This window comes from Ahaetulla prasina, chromosome 2 (assembly GCF_028640845.1).
Source record: "Ahaetulla prasina isolate Xishuangbanna chromosome 2, ASM2864084v1, whole genome shotgun sequence".
Classification (NCBI taxonomy): Eukaryota; Metazoa; Chordata; class Lepidosauria; order Squamata; family Colubridae; genus Ahaetulla; species Ahaetulla prasina.
In genome coordinates, this window is record NC_080540.1 from 166,350,099 (window position 1) to 166,374,471 (window position 24,373).

At 39.1% G+C, this 24,373-nt stretch overlaps 1 protein-coding gene across 10 annotated transcripts in view; it reads left to right on the forward strand.

Moving 5' to 3' along the window:
* The first annotated feature begins 273 nt into the window (after positions 1–273).
* R3HDM2 (R3H domain containing 2) overlaps positions 274–24,373 on the forward strand; it is a 189,469-nt gene continuing 165,369 nt past the window's right edge. For 4 of the 10 annotated variants that reach the window (XM_058167087.1, XM_058167091.1, XM_058167086.1 and 1 more), the window contains exon 1: positions 276–915. The gene's annotated coding sequence lies outside the window, so the exon portion shown is untranslated. Of the gene's footprint in view, positions 916–24,373 lie in introns of all 10 variants that reach the window. The other 6 variants (XM_058167083.1, XM_058167082.1, XM_058167089.1 and 3 more) reach the window with 3 other exon arrangements.

A 24,373-nucleotide genomic window follows, 5' to 3' on the forward strand; every position in this document is an offset into this window, starting at 1 on the left:
GTTTACTTAGGACAGCCCCGGACCGTCACTAGCGCGGGCCGCGGAGGCGCCGCCTTGCGGCGTTGTCCCGGGCAACGCCGAGCAAGGCGACGAGTGACGCGCGCCAAGGGTTACGTCGCCGCGCCGCGCGGGCGGGAGTGACGTAAGGCGCGCGCGCGCGCAGGCAGGGGGAGGGGCCGGCAGCTTCTTTTCCCCCCTTTTTTTCTGTTTCTTTTTTTCCCCCTCCTTTTCTTTTCTCCCCCCTTCTTCCTCCTTTCCCCTTTAAAAAATAAATTTCCCCTGCCCCTCCCTTTCTTTTCTTTTGGCCTTCCTGCCTCCCTCTCTCCACCCCCGGCGGCTCTACCTGACCGGCCGCAAGCCACCCATCCATCCGCCCGGACGGACCCAGGCCCCGACCTCTCCTGCCAGCGCCTCCTCTACCCTCCCTCCCTCCCCAGCTTAGCTCCCCGGCCCGTGGGACTCTCTAGGAGCTCCAGCCTCGCTGGCTCGGCGGGATAACCTCCCCCCCACCCTCACTCCACCCGGCCCGTCGCTCCGCCCCGAGTTGGCCGGTCTGCTTTCTCGCCGGGCGCTTGATCCCCGCTGCAGCTGCCCGCACTTGTTGCTGCCCAGAACTTCCTCCTCCTCCGGTGGCTTCTACCTACGCTCTACCGCTCACGTCAGAGGAAGCGGTGGGGGGACAGCAAGGTTCCCTCGGCCGGCGGCGCCACCTCTCCTCCTCCCCGCCCAAGAGGGAGGGAAGGAGGGAGCAGGAAGAAGAAGAAGAAGAAGAAGAAGAAGAAGAGGAAAGCGGCGGGCACGAAGACACGCCAGCGACGGAAAGGCGAGGGGGGGGACGACCGGGGTCCCTGCTCTCCCCCCTCCTCCTCCTTCCTCCCTCCCCCTCCCTCCCTTCCTCCCTCTCACCCCCCGGAGGTAAGTCTCTTCGGGTTGCAAAGTTCCCCATTAAGATAACCGGGAAAGGGACCCTTTCGGGTGAGAAGGAGCGGGGTGGACGTGCTCAGCCTCTTTTGTGTTTTTTCCATGCGGGGAGTGATGGGTGGCGGTGGGTGGGTGGGGGGAGAGAGGAAGAGGAGGAATTGTCTCCTCCGGGAAGAGCGAGAGCGAAGGTGCAACAGGTCCGAAGCCAAGAAGGTGGTGGTGGTGGTGGGGGGAATGGTGGTGCCTGCAATGTACTCTTCTTGAATGTGGGGAATGGCAGGAAGCGGTGGTTTTCCTCCTGGCCTTCAGAAAGGGAGCCCCGGCCGGCCCCCAATGTTACCTGGGGTGGAGAAAAGAAAGTGCCATTGAACCTGATCTAAAGGAGGGTCGGCACCCCTCCTCCCTTCTTGGGTGCCATTCAGCAATTTGGCTTGAGAAGCCTTCAAGTTCGGGGCCAGATGGAACTGCTGAGGCCATGTGTGTGTTGCTAGCGCCGGGAGTATATTAGGGATTCATAGTTGCTGGGTGCGTTCATGGCCTTCCTTAATTTGCAGAGGCTTTACTAGCTTGGTTCGTTTGTAGGCTTGATGCGCTGTGTAAAAAGGAATATTTCTTAGCCATTATGGGTCCCCGTGATTCTTCGGGGGTGGGGGTCCAGAAGCGGCAAAGCGCTTTCGCTTAGCGCCGGTTTTTACCGAGATGAATACAGTAGCTTCTGAGTGGTAACCGAGATCCTTAAATGATGATGATGATGATGCCTGTATCGTCGTAAAGGACATAAACATTCCCAAATCTGGAATTCTGTGGGAGAGTAAAAAAAAAAAAATATCAGAATCTGAGCCTGGCTACATTTTGGAAGCAGTCTTATTATCTTTTTTTTTTTTTAAAAAACCCTGGCTTTTGGAGTTCAGAGTTTAGTTATAAAAAAAAGTGGGGAGGTTTCATTTATAGGTTGTCTTACTCTGTTTTGTAGATGGACTTTTACGGCTCTGTGCGTTGGGATGAGATGTGCATATTTAAATAAGGAAGTAAAGAAACATTGCTTTTTTAGGAGTGATGAAACCAAGGCAAAAAAACCCCTCAGCAACCTCAAAAGATGGAGAGAAGAGTGACTGTTAGTCATTTTCGATGCTGTCTTTTGTTTCAGGACCTGCTAAAAACCTTTGAGATCAACAGACCTTAAAATGTATGCTAGTTTTGGAGTCAGTAAATTGGGCTTAGTTCCTATTGACTGCATGGAGAAATGTTTGCCATTTTGACTTCTATCTGGTAATACCACTTGTAGCTTTTCTGGGGACAATTTTGTACTTAACTTTGATTCCATTCATCTATCTTGTCTGTTATTCTTTTTCCCTTCTATTTCCCTCAGTTTACCAGGCATAGTCATATATTTTTTTGGTCACATGCTATAAGCTTGTGAGTTTCTGTTTGCTGATCATACCTTTCAGGTAGCAGTCAGTCTTTATTTGGTCAAGGATTCTTGGTTCTTTCTGCAATCCAGAAAGTACTCTTAATAGCCATCTCCAAATCCATAATTCAGAGCTGGGTATATTCTTTCTCTCATCCTTTCTCAGTGTTGTCCAGTGTTCACATCCATGCCTTGTCATTGAAAGACCATTGCTTTTATTGTTCTTATTTTTGTTGTAATAGGAATATACTTATGATCTTGTCTAAGCTTGTTATTACTTTCCTTCCTATTAATCTGTTTGTTTCTCTAGCATTCTCACCATCTTTAATCTTGAGCTAAAGATAACAGAAGATAACAGTGTCTTCATTTTTTCAGAATCAGTGGTGAACTCAATAAATATTAGTTGAATTTGCAATTTTTATGTCTAACAAGTTACATTTTTACTTGCCAGTTGCTTTCATAATTATTTTTCCAACTAACAGAGCTATGTCTGCATATCACAAACAGCTATTGTCACAGCTTCATCTGTTTGATTCTAGCTTTCTGTCATATATTCCAATCCTAGTATTTTTATAATATATTCGTATAAGTTAAACATATATGGGGACAATATATTTTGTATGTGTGTGTATGGTTTACTCTAAATCTGGTTTTGCAGATTTATTTTTGTACAGATAATCAGATGTTCTGGCATACTCATTAACCTTAATAAATTCAGTTCTGGTATGAACTATGAATCAAAACCTTGATATATTCAATAAAGCAAAGATAAATATCTTTCTTATATCCTTTGGTTACAGGTATATCTTAGGACAACTATTGATTTTGCCAGTTGCAAAACCTGCCTATTTGACATTTTTCCTGCATGTTTATTGTTCTTTGTAAAATCTTAAACTACTGCTTTAATACTTTGCACATTCTTTTGCATGTCCCTGCTTTGGTGCCACACCAATCTTTTGCAGTCTCTAAAATGTAGCCTTGTTCCTTATTTATTGATAATAGAGCTGTTAGCACTTTAATAACCCTCTTCTGCAGCTTTAAAGAATTCATTGGATATTTCATCTGCTTCTGATGCCTTTCTGTTTGACAAATGTGTTGATGCCTGTAGCATCTCACCTATTACCTGTCCTACTTTTTTTCTGCAAATGTTTCTTTCATCTATAATCCCATTTGTAAAGAATGTCAGTTCTGCATAGCTTTTCTATTTTCCTCCCCACCCATATTACATCTCTTTTACAATGAAACAACCTCTCCCCAAGGTCCAAAAGCCCCCTACTCCTTTTGACTTTCTGGAAGGCCTTGATGACCCTCAGGTTCTGAGTCAGGATGTAAATTGAGTCCAGCATATGTGCAAAGGCTGTGACGTTGCTATGAGCCTAGTTAAAATACGTTAGTCTTTAATTAGGTGGAGAGTTGTTGCTTTTTAAAAAAAATATAGGTTTGATTGTTGTTTCCCAAGGTTACATTGTTGCCATCTAAATTTTAATAATAATAAGCAAAGATAGTACCAGTAGTAATAGGCACCTTGGATGCAGTCCCAAAACATCTGAAGCACTACTTCAACACCATCAGCATTAACAAAACCACAGTCAATTGGAAAAGGCAGCTTTACTTGGAACAGCTTACTTCCTGCAACAATACTTTTAACATCCATCCTAGTAACATCTGCCTACCACAAGTTATCAGCACACTAGGTGTCATACCAAAGAATTGTGGATGGCTCTTAGAAAATCTGCTCATTGCCAAAATTTACATTGATTACAAGAAAACCACACTGTTTGGATGCTGATACACTACAACTTCCCATGTTCTTAGGAAGAATGGTCAACACTAACTAAAGAACTGATAGCTATGACTTCACATTGTTGTGAAGAGATAATAAGAATGACAACAATCCTTGAGTATTAAGTGGAAATTTTCTTATGATTTCTCTGATCTTAGTAATACATCTTTTTGTTTTGTTTTGTTTTGTTCTATGTCCCTTCTTACTATTGGAAGTTTGTAGTCTGTTGTCCTATGCTTTTCTTGTCCAAGACTTATCCTCTGGCTTTCTTTGGTTATCATGATAGTTTGCTTTGAAAGTGAGTTATATCTTTTCATCTGTAAATTTTTTTCACATTGGTTTTTACAACATCTTTTTTCTCTTCCCATAGTTTCTCAGATTTTTCTTTGCATAAATTAAGTATTTATATTGCTCTTATATTTTGTCCATAATTATTCCATAATTATTCTTTCTAACTTTCTAAATTTAATCTATATATTGAATATCAGTAATTTATGATCTGCTCCATAATCTGAACCTCAAAATGTTTTCATTGACTGGATTGTACTGTGTAGTCAATTTGATGTTAACACTGTGCATCCAAAGATGTCGATGTTTTGAGGCCATGTTTAAATTGTTTAATGCAAATGTTAGTAATAAACAATAAATTCTCTACAAAACATCATTGATCTATCTCCTTCACTATTCAATGTACCCATCCTAAATCATCTGGTAATTTGAGGTGTTTCCATTCTGCTTTCATTTTGCAAATTATACATTAATAATTCTGTGTCCTTCCTTGATATTGCATTTAGCTCTTCTTATAGTATGCCATAAAAAAATTCAATAACTTCTCCCATTATATCTGTAATAGGTGCATATACTGGATATCCACGAATCCTAGTAGATATGATTCATTTTTTAATTAGATTATAGCAAAGCATTTATTTAGCAATGTCTTTTTGGAGAGGCATTTGTCACAATTAGCACATGAAGACTAGTTAATTAGATTGAAGGCAGCAAAAGTAAAGCATTTCATGCATTGATACTAAAATGTTTAATGAATCAAAAATGAAGGGTATTGTGGTATGCCATTACATCTCCATTTATTAAATATCCAAATAATTAAAAGTAGCCCACACCCTTTTTCCATCAATCAGAGTGACAAATCAGCTATTTTGTTTTGGCCACTTAGCTGCCAATATGTTTTAATAATCAGAATACTAGTAATTGATTTTATTATTGAGCTACAAAATAGCTATATTTTGTGGAGGAGGGGGATCAGACCCAGGAGGATATAATCTCATAAGAACTGTGCCTATTCTATTCTATTTGCAGCTTTTCCCATTCCTTAGCAAGAGACTTTTGTGGTGAGTTGGTCATACCTAGTTTTCCTCTTCAGCTACCTCTTCCTTCCTCACTTGGGCTATTCTAGCCTCCCAGTTAGTCTTTCTAGGTAAAATGTTGCCTCTTGACTGCTTTCAATCTGAAGAATTTAGCATAATATTTATTTGTTTGTTTGTCATCTATCTTGCCTCATGGTGACTCTGGGTGGCTTAGAAGCAGTATCTGCTCTGCGGTTGCTGGAAGAGTCACTAAAGTGAACTGCCAGGTTCCTACCATTGCTAGGGTACTCTTTGTCTGGAAGTGCTTCTTTAGCATATCTAACCTGTGGTTAGTCTCCATCCTTGCTGGGTAGCATCATCAGTGTGTACAGTGTGTTGTGCAGATCACATAAATTATTTGAAAACTCCACATGACCATTGGGCTGTAAGTTAGAAACTCCTGTTATAGAGTTGCCCTTGTATCATTGTAAAGTTAGGAACTTCTTAAAGTTACTTGCTCCATCAGCAATTAGACTTCCTTGTGGCTTTGGTCTGATCGTATCATTACCTCCAGATGTACTTGTGAAAGTTTGATATTTTCCCCTGGTAAATAAGGGAGTGTAATTTGAGTTGAGAATAGCATGATATGTCATCCAAATGCATTTAAATATTTTAGCCAATTCTGTACTTTTTTCTTTACAGCAGAACTTGCCAAATTTTGATATTGGAGAATTTTTCTCCTAAGTGGTTGGCTTTTCTCACACATACAACATCTGACCTGTTCTCACCCCAGCTGTAGTTTGCCTTTAGCTTCACTTTCCTTGTTATTGTCAAGAGTGGCCTTTTCAACTTGTGTTCCTGCCTCAATCATACTCAGAAGCACTGAAGCTACAGAGCCCCACACGACAGCAACATGATTGTAATTTGGTGGGGCAAAATATATAGGTCATTCACAAAAAGTATCCTTAAAGGCAGATCATGATTTGTTTTAGATATGTGCCTCAGCTTAAAAAAACAGTTGAAGCGTGCTTTTATGTTGCTAAGTTGCATGGTGCTCAGGGTTCTTTTTAATTGGTAATGTTTGTTTCAAGATGTAGTAGGGGCTTTCAAGTTGCAGCATATACATTTTGGTAGCTCTTCCCTATCTTTCATTCTTTTGTTTTTTGAGTCACCCCTTTAGAGGAAATTCCCTATTTAAGGGCTCTTAGAGCAAACCTTCCTTTTTAACTGAGTTGTAATCTTATCAGATTACAGACCACAGCTCCTTTTCTTCATCTTGAATTATCTTTTTTTCAACACCATGATACTCAAAAAATGACTTCTATTGTGAAAAATCAAAAGATTTTAGCATTGGTAGCTAGTTTGATAATCTGGTCAAAAGGGACATCAGTCTTTGTCATAATAAAGCATAGAACCAAGAACATGTATTTCTTAGTTGTTCAGTATTTTTTCTAATAGACTACCTGAATGGATGTTATGGAGCACCAGTACTCCTTGGATCACAGTTTTGAAAATCTCACATTTGGTGCATCTGACATATGGCTGCTGCTTATATGGAACAGGTTCTGGTATATGTATCTGCTGAAATTTAAATATTTTAGGAAAACAGTTCCCTAGATTATTTTACAGTTGAAAATTTTTCTAATGCTCAGTTTGTGTCTGACTGAGAAAGATATATCTACTTACCTTTATTCCAGGGTTATCACACTAGTATAGGTAATATTGTAATAGAGGGGTGGGAGAGTGTTTCTTTAAGTGTGTGGGGGGAGAATAGGTGGAGGAAGAAAGATGGTTGGTGCCGTCAATTTTTCTCAGGAAAAATTCCTTTCTTAGGAAGTTGAGATGTTCTGATTTTTCCCAATGAGTTTTTTCATCTTATTGCTATTTAACTGGAAGAACATTTTAAAGGCTAGTACAATTATCACGCTCCCATGGTATATTGTTTTATTGATAAATTCAGATTTCTATCCTATTAGGTCGCTCCCTCCCTCTGTGTGTGTGTGTGTGTGTTCAATGTTCCTTTTGGAATTTAGAACTAAGCAACCATAATATTGTATTACAGATAATTTCATTGTTCTTATGCTCCATGTTCTGTTACTTACACTTGTACAGAGCATTTGCTCTTGGGGAATTTTTCTTAACTGAACTATTCCTGAATTCTTGGCTGCAGACAGAACATATTATTTGGCACCATTAATCACTTTGTGGAAATGTAAAAGGCAGCCTATAATTGCTCTGATGTTTGCTTCAGAAACGTGCTATGAATGAATTGGACTTTTCCTTTTTGATATTGTTGACCTTGGTGTAGCCTTCAGATAAGTTAGGCCTGAGTAACTTTGAACTGCCAACCTGAATATGGACACCAGCAATATATCTTTTTCTTGTTGAGGATACACGGAAAGAGTCAAACATCTTATTTTCATGCCTGCATAATGTTCTATGTTTGAATTTGTAGCTTATGTGTTGTGGAAGCCTATGTCTTAATCCCAGGATAAATGAACAAGGACAGTAAGTTCTTTGCTATGGATAGGAAACAGTTGCTGTTGCTGTTTGACATTGCTCACCACTTCCTTCATTGGAATAGCCAATAGAAAGTGTCAGACACAAATAACCAGGAACATTTGTTGAGTTCAAAGCACGGTAGAGTTTATTATTGCTACCTGTAATACAAGAATCTAGTCAACTAATAGTCAAAGCTAAATTGGTGCTAGATAAGGATCAACAGAATTTATGGAGGGCTGGATTTGGGTCTCTTGTGACAATGACTCCAAATTGATAGCACGTTTAACACCACCTTCCAGTTTAGCCCCTTCTCCTACAGACATTTGAAGACATTCATGTTATTAACTTGCACCTTGGAAGCACAAGAGAAGGTGGTAAACAGATGGCTCATTCTTTTAATTCAGAAGGACCTACTTTGCATGAAACATTGTATTATTTGCTGGGGCTTGCCCATGATAAGGAAGAATGGAATAAGTATTTGCTTAGGATAGGTGAGGTTGGAAATCTGAAATCCTTCTATCAAAATTTTGGGGCAATTGATTAATATTGGCACTGAATATTGAAAATTTAAACAGCATTCTAACGGAATGATGCAATAATTATCTGCCGGGGTTCTCTTCCGAAAGATATTAGAGGCAGAATAAGAAAAGTGTCAGCAAAGAAAAAAGCCAACTAAGCTATATGTCCTTTCCAGGTCTCCATTATGGCAAAGAGGGACAGCAGACAATTGAATCATGTAGTTTCAGCAAACAGTTTGTTGAGTTCTTTTTGGTAACAGCTGCATATTGGAAATATTGCATTTCCTTGGTGAAAGGAAAAGGTTTATAATCAGCGGTCTGATTTGGTTGTAAACCTAAAAGTATTGCTTGGAAATAAATGCTATTGTAATCAATAATGCTTTCAAGTAAATATATGCAATTGTGCAATTCTGAAAATACTTCAGGGAAATCATTGGGAGTTACTAAATAAATACATTTAGGATTGTGTAGCATTTGAGAATATGAGCTGTTAGATTGTCACCTAGAAAATAATTTCCCTACCTCACAGGATAATTCTGGGGATGAATATGTTAAAAACTTCATGTACCAGGATATAAATGTATTGGGGCCATGTAAGCATCTAAAAATAGAAAATGTGAGCTCTTCAGGGGAGGGAACTGAACAAAATCTGTAGGAGTGAAAATACATAGAGTGACCTCTCTTAAGAATTTGTGATGACTCTGAGTTCTATTTCTATCCATGTCATCTTATTATGGGAGAGGAGATGGAGAATTTATTGAAGATCTATTTTCAAGCCCTATTGTGGCACTAAACTTATTAATTAACCTTCCTCTCCCACAAAATAAGGTAAATTCAAAGAACAGCTCTTTGACATTAAGGATAAAATCTTGTGCCTCCAATTGCATTGAGACTGCTGAAAAAAGCAAGTGATTGTGCAATAGGTGGAGGCATCTTGGACCAACCAGGCTTTGAAACGGCTGTGTGCACTTTGTAAAGGATGCGGTTGCTTTAATGGTTCAGAGGGAGTTGTTTTAATCATGGCTATGTAGTTTGCAAAGTAATATTTTCAAATGCCTTTCACAATCTAGTACAGGGGTCTCCAGCCTTGGCAACTTGAAGACTTGTGGACTTCAACTTCTGGGAGTTGCAGTCCACAAGTCTTAAAGTTGCCAAGGTTGGAGACCCCTGATCTAGTATTTATTCTACTGAAGTGGAATTTTAGCAGCACCTTCAACCAAATAAATGGGATCTAGAAGAAGAAAGTATTTCTTCTCCAGAAAAAAGGAGCTGGAAATACAAGTAAAATTGAACTCTATCCAGTGAGGGCTCTTCTTTGATATTTGGCTCAGCAATTATTATTCACCAAATGGTGCTTGCTCTGAAACCAGTATGTGGTAGATTAAAAACATATTTACTAACCCCCCGCCCATCTAAAGCACTAATTTATTAGAATGGTAACAAATTATAGATTTTTTCCAGAAAAATTCCAATCCTACTCCATCAGGTTTTCAGATCAATATATATTTGATTATGTGGAGGACATTTTCCTCATAACAGCAACATTCTTGTTTAATGATTGTCCAAAGTTCTGGTTGTTTGAGTTATCATATGGCAAGATGGGTGACTAATACATTTTACAAATAAAATAAGTAAAAGTAAGGAATGGCAACAGAGGGGGGTGGGGAGCAAGATAAGATGCCGAAGGACAAAATTGTGCTTTGTGGTCTGTCATGGATCTCCTAATCCAGATACTGCATTCAGGTGTGATAGAGGAATTATTGTGTGTGTTTATATTTCATATTTCTAAACCATTCATTTCCCTCAAGAGATGTTGCTAGCATTATAGAAGATTGGAGTGCTGCTCCAGCTGACTTCTGTTTCTAAAATAGGGAAATTGCTTTTTTTCTTTAAGGAACTGTCTACATTGGTGCAAGTGTCCTTTTAGTTTCTTGATTGTATTCTATATTATTATTTCAGCTCTCTGCATATTTACAGTTAGAACATATGACTAGCAGAAATTTTAGATTGCTTGGGGTAAAAGAAAGAACAGAAGTGGGATAACATGGCCAAAGACTGAATGTGGCTTATTTCTGTTAATGGAAATTAATGAGAATTCTCATCTTTATGACTAAAAGAAAGTGGTGGGTTGCTACTGAATCGGGCGAACTGGTAGTGGCGCCGGCAGGAGACTCCGCCCACCTGCCCGGATGCCTGCGCAGAAGCGTTGCGTGCGCGAGCATCCACAAGCGAACCGGTAGCAACGGGATTTGAAACCCACTGCTGCTAAAAGAAGAAATACCTTGATATATTGCATGGTTGATTAGGAGTTTATGGTGGTGTTTCTGTTTTGTTTTCTTGCTTGCTTGTCTGTTGTTTCTACAGACTCTTTATGTGTAGGAAAATGTGTCGCCTTCCTCATTTCACAAAGGAGCACCATAGATCTGTGGCTATCCTGTTTTCGCAAATGGAAGAGATGAACACACGTGCATGACTGCAAAACAAAACACAGCTGGCAGCAGAGCTAATTTTAGGTTATTTGCTTGGTCTACATTAACTGTTGTGGAACGGAATTCCAGTAATGGAGAATTTTGACCTTTGAAAATCACTTCATTTTCATAAAGGAATGATACCTTGGAATTCTTCACTGGAAATTCAGGCATCATTTAAAAATCATGAAGATCTTTCCCCCCTCTACTCTTCCTAACAGACATGCCAATTATTGACTGACTTTGGTCCTCCCCCCTCACCACTTTTGTGTTGATAGGGACTTCATCTGTTAGTTGAACACTTCTACTGATTTTTCCCTTAACAAAATGTACATATCTGTTATTAGAATGTAAGCATTTTCTTAATTCCATAGCCATCTCTGAATATTTAACACAGTTAAAAGAGAATATTTTTCTTTTGCTACTTCTTTGAATTCAGTAATGCATTTCAGTTTTTTTTTCTTTTTAATAACTCATTACAGAACAAAGAGCAAGAAAAGATGGAAGTTTTTCAAGCCCAAGGGTTAAAGTAATTTAGCTGCTATTTATGTATTTATTTGACTTAATTTATATATGGCGTTTTACTTTGCAAATACTGAAGGTATAGTATGGATTGTTCATGTGGAAGTAGAAGAGATACTGCAAATGTTTGATGGAGCATGGCACAAGTATGTGAATTTCAAAAGGATATGCATTTATACTTATTAACTGAAGTCTTTGATAGTGAACATGACAAATTAAAGTATAACTGAAAGAAATAGGCATTCCAGAACATTTGATTCGGATGATAAAATCATTGTTCAATAACCAAGAAGCTCTTGTCAGAACAACTTAGAGACACACACACTGGTTCAAGATTGGAAAAAGTGTAGAATAAGGCTGTATTTTATCCTCATTTTAATTTAAACACAATGGCAGTTTTGAGGAAATTTAACTTAGATGATTTAGAAATTGACAACAGAAGCATTAAAGAATTTAAGATATACTGATATCACTTTACTGTCAAAAAAATGTAAAAGATATAAAACAACATATCTTAGAAAATAAAGGCATACTGTGTTTCTCCGAAAATAAGACCGTCTTATAATTTTTTGAACCCCGAAATAAGTGCTTGGCCTTATTTTCAGGGATGTCTTATTATTTTGGGGCATGTGGAACTAGACGGTGCTCCTCTTGCCGTCTTACCTGATTTCCAGCTCTGTCTCCCTAACCCTAACCAGAGGAAATGGCGGGGACCAGCTGCGCATGCCTTTAAATATGTTCATGGAAGGCTTATTTTCAGGGAGGGAGCTTATTTTAGTGCATGCACTCAAAAGCCCAATCCGGCTTATTATCAGGGGATGTCTTATTTTAGGGGAAACAGGGTATGGTGAAAAAGCTGGACAATAGTTATAGAGTGACACTGAAATAAAAATTAGCAACAAATAAATTGATTTAGGGCTTTATTTTGCTTGGTTCCAAAATGGACTAAACATACTGAACCCAAAATGAAGTGCAGAATATCATTTGGGTATACAGTAATGACCACTGTGGATAAACGAGACATCAATCTTAATACCAAGTGCAAAGTAATAAATGTTATTTTCCCCCCTATGGTTATAAAAATTGATCAATAAAAAGGCAGATGGAAGAATATTAGATCCGTTCAAACTATGGATTTGGACAACAAAATAAAATTTTAGATTATATCAAACTAGAAATACCGCTGGAAGCTAACATGACCAAATTAAGGCTGTTTCATTTTGGTCATGTGATTCTTTTAAATTCCTTAAAAATAAGTTACGTTAGAAACTAGATAATTGATGCCCTGTTGGGTCATAGTTTCAGAGGTATTTCCTTACCAGATTCCTTAATGCCTTCAATAATGACAGAGCTTCTAATGTACTGCCCTTACCGGAACAGTTGGGATATATTAAGAGATGCCTCTGGCTTGAAATTAGCCTGTGTTGAACTATAGAGCACAATCAAACTTCAGTACAGGAAATGTTTTATGTAATGAACTTGTATTATGTAATAAATTAAGTATGTAATAAACTGCTTTATGATGATTTTTATGACATAAAATGTTTTATAAAATTTGCAAAATAATTCCATGAGAATCTTGGGTTTTGGAGTTTGGATGCATTCTACACATTAGCCATTTGAGCTACCTTGGTTCAAAAAGTTTTGCTCTGCAGCACACTGTTTCAGCTAAAGGTTGCAGAAATCAGAGGTTTAGTAGTATAGTAAATCGGTGGGAATGATAGAAAATAATGCCATCAGATAACATGCTGGATAAATACTGTCAAGCAAGACAGACATCTAAATATTAAAAGTTGTAAAAACATCAGCAAAAATGGTGATATATAGATTAATGAGGCCTTTTTCATTTTTCCGTGCTCTTTTTTCCTTTCCATCTCCCAAATCTGCTTCATAAGGATCGGTGTTTGTGTGTGTGTGTGTGTGTGTGTAGGGAGGGAGAGAGAGAGAGAACTGATTTATCAGTAGCGGCCTTTCCATCAGGTTCTAGATATCTGGTGGAATTAAGTTTGCTACCAGCTTAATGAACTGTGAAGAATTTTCAGATTAGAAAATCAGTTTGAATGGAAGTTGTTAAATACTTCTATTTTTCATGCATGAAGCATACAACTGTCTTGGTAGATTTAACTATAAAGAGGCTTATATAAAAGAATGAAATCCAGAAAGAGGTTCAGTGTACTTTAAAATTTGAGGCCAGTTTGATGCCAGATTCAGCCTCCAAGGACCTCCATGTATTATTACCAAGGTAGAATATTATAATGGCTATACTGAAAAGTATTAGATGCATCACTTTTTAACTAAACAAAAATATTAAATAATAAAGTAAATCAAAAGTAGTAGTTTTACCCCTCCCCCGCCTTTCTTGGAGGGCAACCTTTGGCATACATTTCAAAAACTAGATACAGTTCTAAGCCTAGGTAAGGTTGGGCAATCTGCTGTAAAGATTAAACATGATCTAAATACAGGTAGATGTTTTGCATTTGCTTGACTGGAAATGTAATTTCAGAAGTAGATCCAGAATTTCAGCAGCTCCCCTTGAGGAGCACCCGGAGGCTCCAGTTAGTTCAGAACGCGGCTGCGCGGGTGATAGAGGGAGCCCCTCGTGGCTCCCATGTGACACCTCTCCTGCGCAGACTGCACTGGCTACCTGTGGCCTTCCGGGTGCGCTTCAAGGTTTTGGTAACTATCTTCAAAGCGCTCCATGGCATAGGGCCGGGTTACTTACGGGACCGCCTGCTGCTACCGAATACCTCTCACTGACCCATGCGCTCTCACAGGGAGGGACTCCTCGGGGTGCCGTTGGCCAGGCAGTGCCGGCTGGCGACACCCAGGGGAAGGGCCTTCTCTGTGGGGGACCCCACCCTCTGGAACGAGCTTCCCCCAGGACTCCGCCAACTTCCTGACCTTCGAACCTTTCGCCACGAGCTTAAGACACATCTATTTATTTGCGCAGGACTGGACTAGATTTTAAATTCGAATTGGTTTTAATGGGGATTTTATTATTTATATTGTCATTTTTAATTATTCGGCCATTTGTAATAAGTTTTTTAATGGATGTTTTATGTTGTATTTATATGTATATTTTTATCTGGCTGTGAACCGCCCTGAGTCCTTAGGGAGATAGGGCGGTATACAAATATGAAAAATAAATAAATAAAAATAAATAAATTACTTGTATATTGTACAGAGTTTTTAAATTTTGTATCAAATGTCAAGATACATACATTGCATAAAATTGCAATTTCTCTTCTCCCATGTATATATACTGCCTATGTTTATGTGAAATTGGGAAAACTTTTAATTTGTACTCTCAGAGACTTGTTAAATCTGTAACAGTGCAAAGCTTAGTTTGCAGTTTTCTCTAATCTGAAAGCTACTTAAATGGGTCCTTGTTTCTAATCCAGTTGTTGGAAATATGTGAGAATTTCACTGAGAGTAAAGATTAACATTAAGGATTTTCGGTTACTATTTTTGTAAAGAAACTGCTTTGTGTGCCTTTGCTATTGAAATGGGACAAGATTGAACTCAAATTATATTACAGGTATGCATTAGGATTTGGACAAAAACATGAGTTGAACCATTGGATATAAATTTATTTCTATTTCTAAAAGAAATGGGTGGTAGCTATTGAACTAATAATAATAGTAATGATTTTTTGATCATTTGTTTAGATTTTAGAGTACATACAGCTTTCCTCGGACATGGACAAATTATGAAAAACCGAATGAAAACATTTCCTAAAGTACAGTGCACACACAAATAGTATCACCTGCATCAGTAGGTAATATGTGTTTTTAGAATAGAATATATTTCTGAAATCAACCGTCCCCCCCACTTTTTCTGTGTTGGAAGAAGAAAATCTTGATTGAACATGTTTGATGGGTGGCCATATAAATTTGATAAATAAATACTTGTCTGAAACATAGGCTGGTTGCCACATTGTGTTAATAAACAATTGTATGATTTATAATGTTATTTGAATTTATGTCATTTTCAGAGTGCATTAATGTATATTAATTTCGGATTGGAGAGTTGCAAAGTATTAACAGTTGGGAGCCAGCCAAATGGACATGCTCTTGTTTTTTCATGGTCTTCTTTTCCTGGTAAATAACTAGGGTGTTCACAACCCAGGATATGGGCAGTCTTAATTTATATGTCACAGGTAAGCAATCTGAAGTAGCTGCATTAGTCTGTACTGGTTATCTAGATACTGATACATTTAATAAACCTGAAATATTTATTGAAGTAGACACATCTGATTGCTAAAACAGTATGATACTTGAGGAAGTCTCAAGTTTTTTTTTTTTAACAAATGCTAACTGCTCAGCATTCTTCTATGACTTCAGTGGTCAGTTGTTTTCTTGCTATCTGGTAATTGCAGTGTAGACCGTATTTTGATGAATAGTCACTAGCAAAGTGTGATATAAAAAATGCAGTATAAGCATAATTGTGATGGTGGAGGATTTTTGAAATATTGCAGCCATATGTCTTGGGAGAGCAATGCTATACTTTGGAACAAAAACCCCTGACAAATTTTACGGAAAGGTCAAAACTGGCATGCAGGAGAAAGGAATAGTAAGGATAATTAATGAGAAACCATCTTCTAGCAATAAGCCTTAAGATATGCAACTGAACCTGGTGGAAGAGGTCTTCCTAGCCTTACTGATTCTCTTGTTGGGTGCTGTCTCCTCATTGCTACCCGCCACCATCTTTTATACAGATGCTTTTAGCTCCGGTCGGAATAGCACCACCAGTTGCGCTACTATATTTAGAGTTGTGTTAGTATTTCCATGATAAAGACCCTGTTTTTCAAAGCACTAGCCACAATTCATCTTAAAAAACGCTTTTAGTTAAGAAGGCAAGCAAACTCTGCTTGAGCACAAACAACTTTGTGATATCAAAACGTTAAATGCATTTCTTTATCAAACACTGAGATCGTTGTACAAAATTGCATTAGAGGTGCCAGCATATGGCACATATTTAGTATAAGGATGGAACAATTACTTGTACAAGTAGAGGTAGTCTTACCTCGACTTACAACAGTTCATTTAGTGACCAAAGTTATAACAGCTCTGGAAAAAGTGACTTACAACCGTTTTTCAGAGTTATGACCATTGCATTATTCCCAAGATCATGTGATCAAAATTCAGATGCGCGGCAACTGGTTCATATTTATGACCATTGCTGTGTCCCAGAGTCATGTGAAACTTTTTGCAACCTTCTGACAAGCATTGTCAATGGTTTTTGTTCACTTAAAAACCAGGTTAGTAACTTATCAACTGCAATGATTTGCTTAACAACTGTGGCAAGAAAGGTCGTAGAATGAGGCAAAATGCACTTAACAAATGTCTCACTTAACAACAGAAATGCTGGGCTCAATTATGGTCATAAGTATTAAGGTATTCTAGTTGCCTATCTCTGATGGTATAGTGAGATTATTTGCAATTAGCATGTTATAATTCTGACAACATGCAGTAATCACGGCTACTGAACTCCATATTTGAAATGATGGTGTCCTAACTGCCTCTGTCACCACTTTCAAATGCTGTGGCAGTGTTGACAGTGCCTTTTCTTAGCACAACAAACAGTGGGAAGCATGGGGAACAAAATTAAGTGGGCAAGTTGATTTTTACAAATTGCTTAAAAAGCTCTTGTGATATAGCTGAAGATGAGATTGGCCTGATTTTGAGACCGGCTTAGCTTTGCTAAGTAAGAGTAAGAGTCTCGAACTCAAATCATCATGAACACTGCATGAAATCTTGTTCAGCAGCCCAAGTACTGTAATACTGAAGACTTTTTAGACCTCAGTCTAAAGTAAATCTCTAGTACAGTAAGTAAGAAACAAAGGAAAAGAAAAAGAAAAAAAGCCCCATAATACTACAATATCTTAAGCAAGCCATCCATTAATTTAAATGTTTTCTCTTGACAAATGCTCAAATTTAGAAACCAATTTAAATGTACTAAACAATGCATGCTTCCTGACTATGTGAACTGAATGAACGAAAATTCATTTAGTTGAAATTGGAAAATATAAAACGAGGGAAGTTAGCAACCTATCATACCTTTGCTATGTCTTTCTACCTTTGAATTTCCATTGTTCTATTGTTCCTCACTAATTTTAAGGAAGGGTAGAGGGCTTCTTTATTTCTGTGGGACCTACTTTTTTCCTGAGGAAAAACATATAGATGGTCCTCAGTTAATGACCACTAGTTCAACCACTGTTCAAAGGACATTGAACGAGTGGTTCTTACGACTGGTCCTTGGTGTTCCGGCCGTTGCACCATCCCCATAGTCAGATGATTGTGATCCAGGCACTCGATGTCCAGGTTGCGAATACAACGTCACAGCATCCTATGCTCACACGACAGCCATTTTGCAAGCTTCTTTTCTGGCTTTTGATAAACAAAGTCAGTGGAGAAGCTGGCAGGAGGTTGCAGAGCAAAGAGTGACCTCTTTGCTTGTGATTCACTTAACTCCAACACTTGTACTGCAGGAATTATCCCTTAAGTGGCGTTTACATCACTTAACAATGGCAATTCTGGCCTCAATTGACTTCATAAGCTGAGGGCTATTTGTACTTTATTTCCAAACATGGATTTTGCATCTGGTGATATCTCAATAATTTTTACCTGCTTTTCTGAGGAAAAAAATGGCCGTTCTGGAATATTTATCAGTGGGACTCTTAATAGAATGAAAACTGAACCACATTCCATGGATGAAACACATTTTCTTCTGAGTCTAGGCACATCTGTATTTCCAAGGGTACAGTTTACCACAGAATGTCAGAATTGAAGTAGTCTACAGTCTGAGAACTTGAAGCTTAAGCGTGCATGGAAAAACAGCAATGAAAGAAAACCTTTGAAACACTTATGCTTTAGCATTAAAAAAGGGAAAGAAAACCCCATTTACACGTTATGGACACTGATATATGGGAAGACATTTACATGTATTTCTGTGTATGAAAGAGAAATCTAGTCTTTCTTATAGTCTGTATTTCCCTAAACAAAATTTAACAGCTGGTTCTTGGGAACCAAATATTAATGCTCCTGTGGCTTAGATGGCCACATACAATCCATGTAAATTTGAGCCCTGTACCCTAGAGCAGGGGTCCCCAACCTCTGCTCTAGTACCAGTCCATAGCGTATTGGGAATGTGACCACACAGCTGGAGGGGAACGGCAGGTGAGTGAGTGAAGCTTCATCTGTATTTGTAGCTGCTCCCCAGCGCTATCAACAATGCCTCAGCTCCGTCTCAAATCATCAGGCATTAGATTCTCATAGGAATGCAAACCCTACGGCAAACTACGCATGCTCCTCCTCCTCCCTGGTCTGTGGAAAAATTGTCTTCCACAAAACCGGTCCATAGGGCCAAAAAGGTTGGGGACCACCATCCTACAGGCTTAAAGGCAGCTTTTTTAATACATGTAATTGAGAAGAGAAAGTTGAGATGGATGAAGTGGAATGTGTAGACTTTATACAATGGTTCTCAGCCTTTTCTTCACTGCAGACTTGGGGTGAGGATACCTTTTGTGGCCATGGACTATGGCTATGGAAAAAACCAAGACTTAACTCAAGATTTAAAACCTAACATTTCTTCAAGCCTTTGCAGACCCCGGTGAAGACATCACAGCCTCCCCAGGGGTCCATGGACCACAGGTTGAGAACCAGTGCCGTACGCAATCACAAAGATTGATCAACTAGGAAGCGGAATGTATTGATTAATGTAAAAATAATAATAATACAGAACTGTCACCACAAAAATAAAGGGAAAGAGTACATCTATCTTAACACACTTGCTTTAGCTAATACAGTAGCTAGGCTATACTATAGAAATTCATGGCACAGTTTTGTATCAAAAATAAAAAATCTCAATGTCCTTATAGACTACAAGATATGTAGCTTCTGAAGAGGCTTGATTATGCTTGAATGAAGAGCATTATTTGCTTTCATTGATTTGGAATATATTTTGGGGGCTTACTGTAGTCCAGAGTTGGGAATTACCGGTAGTAGCTCTCTGGGAGTTACTGATTTCAACTCTTCTCAGTTCCAGTCAGAGTGATCAAAGGAAAGGTGTTATATACCTTATGATTCTTGATGAACGTATCTTATCTTTTATGTACATTGAGAGCATATGCACCAAATTCCTTGTATGTCCAATCACACTTGGCCAATAAAAATTCTATTCTATTCTGTTCTATTCTATTCTATTCTATTCTATTCTATTCTATTCTATTCTATTCTATTCTATTCTATTCTATTCTATTCTATTCAAGAGTCTGGAGATCAATAGTCTCACAAATGTTCTGGGATGAAACTAAGGTTCAGTTTGCGTGCCAAACTTTGAATGGAAAAATGATGCTCATGGAATTATTTAACTTTGAGTCAGTATAAAGTTTGAAATATTCAGCGTAAGAATTTAATACGGTTTTAATAGTTTTAGACAGGTAGTGAAGATATGATTAGAATTAAGGCATTCATTCAAAGTAAGCTTGGTTTAATGTTGCTAGCATCAAGTGTTGTATTCACCTGTTTGTTGGAATTGATGATTGGGGTCCTAAGTTGCTCTTTTGATTAGAAGCACATCCTTGAGCAACATCACAAATTGCTTTTCCAGATTTCCTTAGCTTCAGGTATTAGGAAGTCACCTGTATAACAAGCCTTTTTGCAGCTCAGTATTTGCTCCTATTTTTGGAATCTAGTCTATTTGTTGTTGTTGTTAGTTGTGAAGTCGTGTCCGACCCATTGCAACCCCATGGACAACGTTCCTCCAGGCCTTCCTGTCCTCTACCATCCTCTGGATTCCAGGTTCCTATGGAGAAAAAATCTTTACAGCATCGGATTTTCCTTTCACCACCAGATAAATCCACAGCTGAGCGCCCTTTCGGCTTTGGCCTGGTCGCTTCATTCTTTTTGGCACTACTAGTACTAGCTCTCCGCTCTTCCCCAGTAGCATATTGGACACCTTCTGACCTGAGAGGCTCATGTTCCGGCGTCATATCTTTTTTCCTTTTTGTACTGTCCATGGGGTTTTCATTGCAAAGATACTGGAGTGGGTTGCCATTTTCTTCTCAAGTGGATCACGTTTTGTCAGAACTTTCTGCTATGACCTGTCCGTCTTGGGTGTCCCTGCACAGCATAGCTCATAGCTTCATTGAGCTACACAAGCCCCTTCGCCACGACAAGGCAGTAATCCATGAAGGGGATCTAGTTGTTCTGTCCCCCTCGCCTCAGTCCGAGCGATGACTTAATTAGCTGGCACTATCAGCTCTGGCAGCAAGCTAGCGAGCGTCTGCCAAGTGTCTCTGTTATCTCTCTTGATGAGTCTACCAGGAACAAACAGTACTTCAGCTCTAGTTAAGCAGTTGATTTGCTTGCTACGAGGAGGTATAGCAGCCCTTGTTGCTTTTATATCCTGTGGGGTGTGGCTCCATGACTCAGCACTTCCTAGGCCTGCCCCACCCCTGCTTCTGTTGTTCCCGCCTCTCCTGCCTACGAAACCTAGGGCCCAGCCAGGCCTGATTGCCATCAGCCGGGTCTGGAGACGTGGCCTGAGGGGAAAAGAGTCAGGGAATGGAGGCCTCGTTATCTCTTCCACCTGGCTTGCCTCTGGCTCCTGGAGCTGAGCCAGGGAAGCCAGTGCTCCAGAGGTAAGTCCTGATGGCCCTTCCCCCTCACTTTCTGAGTCACTTTCTGGTAGGGGGCCCGGCTTGGGGAGCGCAGATGCAACACTAGTCTATATATTAGTTTATTAGTTTACTGTACATTAGTACATTAGTTTAATGTAATGTAATGTTAAAATTTATTTTACATCACCCACAGTGAAAAGAATAAAGTATTATGCCTTAAAGACTAATGAAATAATTATGGAATAAAAGTTTCAGGGACAGTTTTCTTTGATAAGATGCAAATGTATGTCTGAGAGAAAGACGGATGAATTCATGATCTCTCTGCTTCCCCCACCCCTCTCTTTCTCTCTCTTTTCCTCTCTCTTTCCCCCCTCCCTCCCCTCCTCTTGTCTCACACACATAATAGGGGTTGTGGTGGAGGAATAATAAACAGTGAATGTAACAGACAGTGATGATTGCCTTCTTGACAAAGATATTTTATAAAACAGTTGTTAAATGTGAGACACAGACATTCTTGCATTGATGTAGTGATGAATATTTAGTATGATAAGAAACATATCTCTGTTTAAATCTGGCAGTTGATAATTATTTTTGGCTGATGGGGGTGGCCTATGACAATTGCCAATGTAACATGGCTGTTCTTGTAAAAGTTCATCAATGGACAGTTTATCAGATTATCTTTATATAAACTGATACAAAGATATATCAGTTAATCACTTTATCTTTATATAAACTCTGGTTTCAGAGTAGTCTATTGTTATAGGATATACTATAACAGAATTTTGAATATCTGTTAGAATTTCACTCTGCCCCCTCTTAAATACAGAATTTAAGATGTGATTATTTGATCTTCTTTCTCATGCTCCATCTTTCCCAAAATTGAGATGTCAGCTACTGACTCTTTTATATGCACATCACTCATGGATTCCTTTGCTAAGATTATCCCTCTATATCATCACACAAGTTTGGAAATGAAGATGAAATCCAAATGTAAAATGTGTTTTCACTTTGGTCAGATTATTCTTATTTATTATTTATTCATTAAGTTTATATTCTGCCCTTCCTCCAGAATTTTGAGGAAGTGATCTCAGTTTTTTTTATCCATAACAATAATTCTCAAAATAGGCTGGACTGAGGAATAGTATCTTATATGGTACTAAGGCCATTCAATTTCTGTGGCTGGGAATGTATTTGAATCTGGGTGTCTCCAGCTCTAGCCAGGCATCTGAACAATTAATCTATACTGTGTCTTTCTTTTTACATAGTGCACTTATTTGGAAGTTAGCTACCAGCTTTAAACCAGGTCACTGAATCTGCCTGGAAGCTTTTATGATAAAGCTGTTATATATTCAGCTAACAATAGCCATGCAAACCGGACTAGCAAGAAGACGTATCTTAAGGGGAAATTGTGAATCCAACAACAGCAAGATATTAAATAAGGTTGGCCCTGACTTGTTTCACTTGACATATCGAAATTAAGTGAGACATCTATCAATAGAGGTAGTACCCCCCTTAATTGTAGAGGTTCATTCCAGTGTAAAAATCACTGTGAAATGACCAACTGCTTCTTAAACTTGCAGACAGGCTGAAAATAATCTGGCCTAACTTCTGAGGCAAACATTTGCTCCATGCACAGAGGAAAACAACTTTGTGCACATTCTTTTCCAGGTGTGAGAATATTGATTTTATTCTTTAAAACCCTAAACATTTTATTTCTGTATCTACTCATCTCAGTTTGAACCTGCCCAGTTCTTAAGACCTATGGAGCAAGTTCTTTCTTGATGACACTGTCCTATACAGAATTCTTCCTATGCTGTATGCCAGTTTTAGAACCTATGAATCCTTGCACCAGCCTTCTTTGCTTTTAATAAAGATAATTAAGATGCATCTTTTAAATTCATACAATACAAATTATTATATTTTTGTTTGTTTCATCATATGGTTGATCTCTTTCCCAAAATGAACCTTGCAGCAAATGACAGGCTCCTCCAGAACCTAGCTCAGCCATGGCTAGGAAGGCCTTTGCATACCTTTGAGTTGTGCATCAGTTGTGCCTATTCTTGGAGTGGGAGGCCCTGCTCACAATCACTGCCTTGTTGCCCCCTGTGTGGATTACTGGAATGCTCTCTATACAAAGCGGCTCCTGAAGAATATTCAAAAGCTTCAAGTAGTGCAGAATGCAGTGGCACAGGTAGTTAATTTCGCCAGTTATTTGGTGTACATATCACTACTACTTTGTGAGATGCCTTGATTACAGATGTGCTTTCAGGTGCAACTCAAGGTGCTGGTTGTTACCTTTAAAGCCCTTCATGTCTAGTGGCTGGATTATTTAAGGGACTTTCTCTTCCTGGTTGTCTATTTGTTCCATCCGATCCTGCAGGATAGGAATTCTGTGAGTCTTGCTGACTAAGGAAAGCTCAGAAGACAAGCCGTTTGTCCCATAGCGCCCACCCACTGGGACCAGAGACTAGGCTGACCTTTCATAAGACCCTAAAGTAGTGGTTCTCAACCTTTATAGTGCTGCGACCCCTTTAATACAATTCCACACGATGTGGTGACCCCTTTAATACAATTCCCCACGATGTGGTGACCTCTTTAATACAATTCCCCACAATGTGGTGACCCGTTTTTATACAATTCCCCACGATGTGGTGACCCCAATCGTAAAATTATTTTCATTTTGAATTTATCGCGCCTGAAGCCATATTGGCTAGCGATCTGAACTGCTTGCGATTGCCTTGAGGACGGAGGCATTAAAGCAGAGACTCCTCCCCTATTAAGTTTATCACGCCTGAAGCCAGATTAGGCTAGCGATTGGGAGTGATTGCAGCTGGCTTGAGAGGGAGACATCAGAGCAAAGATTTCTCTCTTTTTTAATTCATCGCGCCTGAAGCTGAATTCAGCTAGCGATTTGAAGAGCCTGCAGCTGGCTTGTGGAGTCAACCATTGGAGCACGATTCTTTGACTCACAAGTATACCTCCATATTTCCGATGGTCTTAGGCGACCCCTGGCAAATTGTCATTCGACCCCCAACGGGGTCGCGACCCCCAGGTTGAGAACCGCTGCCCTAAAGACCTGGCTCTGTGGTCAGGCTTGAGGCTCTAAATGTGTCAAGGGATTTATCTCCTGGCTATGTGGATGATGGTTTGTTTCTCTTTAAATTTTTGGGTATGTATTTGTTTTATTTTTATGGTTCACTACCCAGAATCATTGTTATGATGGTTGCTATAGAAATTATTGAAAATAAACTAACAAAGATAGATACGCTCTCACAGAGAGGGTCTTCTCAGGGTGCCGTCCGCCAAGCAGTGTCGGCTGGCGGCC